Source organism: Ixodes scapularis, unplaced genomic scaffold (genome assembly GCF_016920785.2).
Source record: "Ixodes scapularis isolate PalLabHiFi unplaced genomic scaffold, ASM1692078v2 PGA_scaffold7__128_contigs__length_106722199, whole genome shotgun sequence".
NCBI lineage: Eukaryota > Metazoa > Arthropoda > Arachnida > Ixodida > Ixodidae > Ixodes > Ixodes scapularis.
The window spans coordinates 75,653,032-75,661,455 of record NW_024609882.1 but is presented as its reverse complement, the minus strand read 5'-3'; the positions used below and the strand labels follow the sequence as shown (position 1 = coordinate 75,661,455).

The following is an 8,424-nucleotide window of genomic DNA, read 5'->3' as shown; positions in this document are numbered from 1 at the left end:
GCCGGTGTTATACTTTGTTTATAGTCACCAATAATGAATTTTTATTAATATTATTGGTTATGCGATCGGTGTCCTCTTTGTGTTGCTTGTGTAGCCTAAACCAAACCGTGACTAAAACCGGTATGGCTATGAGGTGTGTTGTTTGTGAGCAGACCGTGTACTCAACATTTGTCTCTGTCACACAACGTCTGCGTCTAACTGATAAGGCCGTTTTGGAACACTTGTTACAAAAAGCCCTTTTACCGCCATCTGCCACTCACTTTTCGTGCAAGATGGCAACGTCCACCGAAACTCCGCCAAAGTGCTATGTTTGAACTGAGGGAAACGAAGTGAGACAAATTGGTGTTTAAATGTCTACTCTGCATTCCAAGACTAAAGCTGCTGAGCACGCCCGGGACGTCGAACTCTGATTTGAAAACCACATTAAGTTGAGCTATTTTCCAATGCCACTTGTTCTTTTCCCGTTAAATTGTTGTGGTTAAGTTTTGTTAGCCAAAAAAACGCACCTGTCTGTCGATACCGTTTTATTAGTCGCATAGGTTTTCAGCTCCACCTCGAAATGCTCATTATTGTAAGCTAGCGAAAACTCTTCGAAAGCGGCTTAATGTAGTTAACTGGCATACTTCAGAAGGAGCGTAAATCAATCATGGCAGTAATCTATAAACACATTTATTTGATATCTGGTTAAGTTTGCGATTTATTTAGACAGTTTTTTCAGTTGTAATTTGTGCTGCCGTTTATTTAGTTACTATTTTGTTGCACCTTACCACTGATAACTACAAGTTTACAACGGTGCATCGCATCAGTCCCAATTTTATTTCTTTTTCGCCAGTCCCTCTATTCGCAGAAGCTATCAGAGTTAAAGGTTCTTTCAAAAAAACGAAAGACCAAAACTAAAACCCACTGTCTTGACTCGCCCTTCCTGAAGCAGATGAAGATCGACCGTATGCGTCAAATTCCCGTTTCTCAAAAACTGTTCGACAGTCTTGTTGAGACGTTTGTGTCTTAGACGCTACAATCATATACTCACAGTCATGTACTAACAGTTATATACGAACAGTCATATACGAACACTGTAGCACAAGCAACGACAAACTAACACAAAATATAAGGTCTGTTAGTCATGTCAAGTAGCGACACCGGTGTTTCGTTACATTTGCAAAAGGTAACAGTTGTGTAACGCGCTAGCTTTTTTTATTCTATCGTTACAATGGGTAACAAAAGATTGTTACTCGTTAGATTGGAAAAAGGCTAACGCGTTACACAGCTTTGTTACCATTTTGGAAATATATATATTTTCTTTTTATAATACTTTGTAATGCCTTTATTCAAAACGACCAGGCATCGTCCCAGAGTATCATGGCTTACCACCATTTGGATTATTTTTCTATATGCAACAGGCAACTTGGAGCGTATTGAGAGCATTCATAAATGTTCCAGTTTCGACGAGTTTGAGTAGAAAGACTCTTAGTAGCTGCATGAATTGCAGCAAACTCAGTTGCTGTCGACTATATCTCCGACTTAACAGTCCAAGCAGCACGGAGGGCAGTTCAGAGCCGCGTACGTTGCGTTCGGCGTGACACATCCAACTGTTTTCCCCCGAAACGATCTTCCCGACCGTTCTTATAAACGTAGTAGCTGTGCTTGGCACATCAGCGCCATCTGGCATCCTATGTTTCACCTTATGAACGCCGTCAAGGACGACACGAGCCGTCGAAGCTAACTGCATGCCGTGCGACTGTCACTAGACCTTTGGCAAGGGCGCAGCGAAGAGCAAGGGCTTGTAGTCACGTGACATATTCACAGTGCTCGGCCGGCTGGGATAGATCGTAGCGTTTCACCGGACAGTGAAACGCCGGAGTATAGTAGGCGACATCGCACACACCAGTTTGAACAACTTTACTAACAATTATCGAAATAGCTTAATTCGCACGATCGAAGGTATGTCAGTGACTGTCAACAGCCTCTGATGAAAAAGATGAGTCCATATGATACTTACAAGGAAGACGCGTTGTCGTAGTTTTTGACGTTGTCGTTGGTATGGGCTCTGCGATTGTCGTTGTTGTAGTTTTTGCCGTTGTCGTTGCTGATGTAATCGAACTTGTCGTGGTCGCTGTTAATACCCCTCTTGTTGAAGGTGTTGCCGCTGGTATATATATGGTGCTTGACGATTCCGGATAATCATCCTGACTCGGGGTGTCGTCTTCTTCTGTGCCTGTCACTGAGTCGATGTTGTAAAGAGCCCATTTTTACACCCAATGCTGCTCAAGCGTTCAATGATCCCTACTCCTAGATATCCTGTGCACCATGTTAAGCAAACTCTACGGTAACGTTGCTGTTGTTTCGATATTACTTACTCAGACAAAAATGAACCGTGACACCCAGAGGCAAAATCTTAAGACATCAACATAAGTAGTTTAAATAGAAAGAGTACGAAATTTCGTAAAATAAAAAGGAATTCACGCGTTCTTAGATTACTGCTGTGAACCTCGCCCTTAACTGACTAGTGGCTCTTACAGGGCGGGGCGTTCAAGCGGCACTGTACGTCGACAGGACAAATATATCCTATCAATCTATTTTATGTTTGCGCCTTATGACGAGGCGCAGTGAGCAGATTTTTCATTAAAAGCAAACATCGCTGCGGCGCCAATATATTGACTTACGCAAACTGTGAAGATGATTTTTCGCTCAGTGTACCAGGTACATAATGCATGATATGTAACGCGTCGTGGTATGAGAACGTTTATGCGCAAGTACATTTTAGCAATCGTAGCGTACGGCTATCGTTTTAATAGAATGTTTTAGTGGACCGTACGCTATAGCTTTGCGTACGCAAGGAAATTGCGGGTCGTGAGTGCGCATGCGCAGAACGCAATAAAAGGGCTAGCGTATTGCGTACGCACGCAACGCTGGGGATTTGGCGTTGCTGGCTAGCGGGCCTTGCGGAACGCTCTCGAGAGATCTCGGACCCAACGAGAGCGCCAGTTTCAAGATGGCGGTGGCCTCGACTGGCGCGGCAAGGGCGACGTGGTGTTTTCGAAGTTCTGCGTTACGTGAAATTGCGTGGTGTTCAGCTCGGCGATTCTTTCTGGGACCTACCGCGGTCGAATCAGATCGCCGTGCAGCTGAAGGAGTGCACAGTGAAAATGTTCGCCGCTCGGAAAGAGCGTCGACGCTGCGATCTGCTCAACGCTAAGCCTATTCCCACGGTTCATCGCCGACGGACGATCGACTCTAAAGCCTGGTTCACATGCCGCGGTTTTAGCCCTAGAGCGGCGCGATTTCTGCCGTCGCGGCGCTCTGGCCAGCACCAGCGGTTAAGCAGCACGAGCGCCGCGACGGCAGAAATCGCGCCGCTTTAGGGCCAAAATCGCTGCATGTGAAACCCGCTTAAAAGAAATCGCCGAAGTTCTCGCTATCCACTGGACATCAGGGTCATGAATTTCATTCCGCGATAGCACTGATAAAAGGTGCCGTTTCCACGGGACGAGTGACGGAGGCTCCGTGATCAAATTTGGCTACGCACAGCCTCTGTACTCCGCAGAAAAGCGCGCTTGACGAGGCAGCTGTGGCTTGGTTTCATTTAAAATAAAATGATTGGACACGTTTTAATTCTCAATATTTCTTTCCAGGAGCATGGTTGCGCTATAAGCACGCGGAATTCTACGGTTCTAGCAAATTTAACCAAGATCATGCGCGGTGTTCACTCGAAAACGTAACGCACAACTAAATTCGGTCCGAGCAGGTGATTTTTAGCGTACGCTATACTATTGCGTATTGCGTACGTAAGGTTCATCAACGCTATACTGAAACTGTCTAATCTGTAATTTACGTAATCGAAGGTATGTCAGTGACTCTCAACAGCCTCTGATGAAGAAAATGAGCCCATATCATACTTACAAGGAAGACGCGTTGTTGTAGTTTTTGACGTCGTTGCTATAGGCTCTGCGATTGTCGTTGTTGTAGTTTTTGCCGTTGTCGTTGTTGGTGTAATCGAACTTGTTGTGGTCGCTGTCCGCACCCTTTTTGTTGAAGGTGTTGCCGCTGGTATAGATATGGTGCTTGACAATTCAGAATAATCATCCTGACTCGGGGTGTCGTCTTCTTCAGTGCCTGTCACTGAGTCGATGTTGGAAAGAGCCCATTTTTACACCCAATGCTGCTCAAGCGTTCACTACTCCTAGTTGTCCTGTGCACCATGTTAAGCGAACCCTACGGTAACGTTGCTGTTGTTTCGATATTACTTACTTAGACAAAAATGAAGCGTGACACCCAGAAACGAAATCTTAAGACATCGGCATTAGTAGTTAAAATAGAAACAGTACGAAAGTAAAAAGGTATTCACGCATTCTTAGATTACTGCTGTGAACCTCGCCCTTAACTGACTAGTGGCTCTTACAGGGCGGGGCGTTTAAGCGGCACTGCACGTCGACAGGACAAATAAATCTTATCAATCTATTTTATGTTTGCGCCTTATGTAGGGTGACCACCCGTCCCGCGACTCGCGGGACTGTCCCGCATTGAGGGCTCCTGCCTCGCCTCCCGCGAGAAATTCAAAAATCTTCAAACTGTCCCGCATTCCAATTTGCACACTGTCGTGAAGTTCACTCCGCAACTCATGATGCTGCCGAATGACAGGGCACGGGGAAGCGCGGAGGTCGCTGGTAATCGTGTGAATCGAAATGTACGCAATTTTCTGTCCAAGCATTACGGGAAGCGACCATCGTTCTCGCAGAAGATCCGACGCGCATGCGCCGTTGTGCCTGTCCCTTTGGTGGCAAAATAGTGCAAGAAAAATTGCTCGCCAAATGTTTAAATATAAAAGATTGTAATTATTTTCAAATTGCTGTGTCAATGCAAAAGGGTTTCTGTTTATTTTTATTTTTATGTGAAGACATCCACACTTGCAACGGTCGAAAAAGAACAAAATGTGAAAACTTTGTGTAGGAACATGTTAATAGAAGTAAGCGTTGGCAGGAAACAATCACCCCCCAAAAATTACTGTTTCTTATTTCCATTTGATGCAGTGAGTTTTGATATAGTAGATTTTTCTGTTTTCAACTTGGACACATTTAATAACATGTTTGACATTAAAAAAATGTATATATCGCTGGGAGTGGAAATTATTTGGGCTTAATTGCTGCAATACAATTAGCAGGTGTGTAAACAGGACACGGTAGTAAATGTGTTAACAGAGTCTCGGTTCGTTGTGTGCGTGTTAATAAACTTCCTTTACCCCCCTCCCCCCCCCCCCTTTCCTGCTCCGCGCCTCCCGAATTTCGCTAGCAGGAAGGTGGCCACCCTAGCCTTATGACGAGGCGCAGTAAGCACATTTTTCATTAAAAGCAAACAACGCTGCGGCGCCAATATATTGACTTACGTAAACTGTGAAGATGATTTTTTGCTCAGTGTACCTGGTACATAATGCATGATATATAACGCATCGTGGTATGAGAGCGTTTATGTGCAAGTACATTTTAGCAATCGTAACGTACGGCTATCGCTTTAATCTGTAATTTTAACAGCACTCTTTTTTCAGGTCTGGTCTAGTTTCAATAGGAAGTGAATGAAAATCTTGTGCTGGGGGTAGAAGCACAAATCACGTGCTTAATTTGCTGTCATTCCTATTTGTAAAGGCGAAGGAAGCACCAAACTGCATTCTTAAAGACGTTATAACGCGAGCTTGTTCTGCAAGAGGCCACCTGCAATGCTGTTTGGTTTGGAACTATCTACTTACTGCATAAGAAAGCATTGGGTATGACTGAGTTTTGCGGCTGCATTGTTCAAACGTAAGCTATCACTCTGGTGGCGCAGCTTAGCCTAGTATCTGAAGCCAAAAATACTCTGTAGGACAGGATGCCCAGGTCGAATAACATGGCGGTATGGAGGAAGCTACCGCACTGGCGGGCCAATCGGAACATGACTACGTATCACCGGAGCGCGCTTTTACTATGAAGAAGTATCAGGATTTTCGCTGCCTCATGCTCCAATATTTGTGTTGCGCTCGCATATGTAGCGCATATCGAAGCTGCCGGCACGCAATCTGGGGTTTATCGATCACCCTCTTCCAAGTTGCAAAGCTAAAGGGTATAACCGTAGGCTCTCATATCTCCTGGCGCCGCCTGGCTGTTGCCGGCTGGCTATAGCCAAATGCACGCTCAAGGGCTGAGAGATCATGTCGCTTCAGTAAGTAATATGGCTGATAAAACACAATCTCCGCTAACATCTGGCAGCCGGTTGTTCGGTCTCGCAGAGTCAAGGTTTCTACACTATCCTTTGGTATACACTTTATCGCTTTGTTTCTTGTCTCCACTAACCGGAACTCAGGATCAAATATAGACAGGTGCCCACTGCAACAAGAAGGGACAGGCAGATGGCCATGACAACGCATTTGTGGTAGGCCCTGTCCCGAAACAAAGAAAACAATTGTAATAACGTTTATGCTGACATAGACCGCGATACTCAGATTGTGGTTAGCGCTAACTAACACCTCGCAAAAATTGACGCCCCATGACTGGAGACGACATGACGTGTCACGTCACATGATATTATTTTTTCCTCTACATACACGCGTAACTCGACATAATTTGACATCACTTACCCACTAAATATACCGGGAAAATAATCGTCACGTGACTTGAGGTCACAACACCTAACGTCTTAAGTGCGACCTGGACAGCCCTGATAGCTTTGTATTCTTCCCTGCGGAAGAGCTTTTACCGATGTCATACGACAGTACTTTTAATGGACACCCAGCACTACTAGTTCCACTTTGTCTAATGGAGCATTTTCCTTGAAACCCCATCTACTAACGACGCACACGACCGCTGGCTCGATATCAGTGTAGTCATACTGTCTACTGAGCACTTGTTAAAAAGTTCTTCAGGTCTCATAATTGTGTGTATGAAAGAGGAGCAGAAAGCAGCCTGTGCCGCGATTCAGATAAACCCTGGCAATTCGTAAGGAAACATACAAAGAATCAACTAGGAACACATTTTTACGTATTGAAACGCATCTTGATACTTCTGACAAGAAGGTAGACAATATATTTCGAAACTAATTCAGCGTTTGTTATTCTTTTGTTACCTCCCAGAACACGAATTCGGTGAGTAGTATTGTTTGAACACACACTTCGTCAGTCAACCAAGTTAATACCGACAAAATCTTTCAGGCAATGCAAAAATTAAAAACAAAGCCATCCATTGGTGCAGATTTAATACCTAGTTTTATTGTTAAAGGGGCCCTGCAAGGACTTTTTTAATGGTTTTAGTTTGCACCGAACCTGAGTTCACTGAACTTAGTAACTTAATGAAACTTTTCTTTTCTCAAATTTCGCTTTTTTTAAAAGTTACAGGCAAATTAAATTAAAAAAACAAGCAAAAAATAACCTCCTTCATGACGTCCTTGGTCGCTTGACTGGCCATGAACTAGAGATGGGGTAGTGAGCGCAGCGAGCGCTCACGGCTGCCGCACTCCGTGTAGACGGCTAGAGAGGCCGCCACTAAAGCATGTTCTGGATAGGCTGCATCAAGCGGGCAGCCAGGGCGGCTCGCATTGCATTTGCTGTGCGATTAAACACTAATTCGGCATGACACTTGATTGGCCACAAACGACAAAACACACGGGGTAAAGATCAGTTCAGAACGGGAACGCGCTGCAATACCGCCAACGGCCAAACCGCAAGCGAGACCTGCACGCTGAAGGCCTTCGGAACGCTCGGAATTGGTCGGATCCTCCAGCGCAGCGCAGGCGCGTACATCCGGGACCCTTCTACGGTCGCCGCACGTCCGTGCTTGATCCCACTACACCTTTCTAGTATGCGCCGCCTTTTCCACCGCTTGGTGGCGGGTATGTCGACGGGCCATTTCTTAATTCCGTACTTTATCAACATCATTTTTTTTCTGATCTAAAATACTGAACAAAAGCTACTTTTATAAAGAACTGAAGCGGTTCGCGCAACATATATCTTGTATTTTGACAAACAGAAGCTTTTAGCGGCTCTGACCAGTAGTAAGACCAGGACCAAAGACCTCACATTTCGCGAGCTTTCGGCACTTTCGGCACCCCGTACGTGAAGGAGGTTTCCGCGTCGTCCGGTTAAAATATGACGCACTGATATTTAGTTATTCTCCGTGTCCGCTGGCTCGCCCGAACCCAAGAGACGTGGAAACCGCAAAAAAGGTAGACGTTTAAATATGATTGCAGGACCTCTTTAATAGCCAATTCACACAACGAACTGATCCGCGGACGGATTGATCACGTGACGACATGTCCGCGGTTTCGTCCGTCTCCCAAGCGCATCCACACGAGGGAGACGACGGGCAGACGCAAGCGAGGACGGACCGAACCTGTTCGCTACCCGAAGGTGCCGCGAAACTCCCAACATCGCACCGTGGCACCGTTGTCCAAGAGAGAAATCGACGT

General features: G+C 45.4%; 1 pseudogene; it reads right to left on the bottom strand.

Moving 5' to 3' along the window:
* Nucleotides 1-3,896: 3,896 nt before the first annotated feature.
* LOC120836007 overlaps nucleotides 3,897-8,424 on the bottom strand; it is a 28,710-nt pseudogene continuing 24,182 nt past the window's right edge.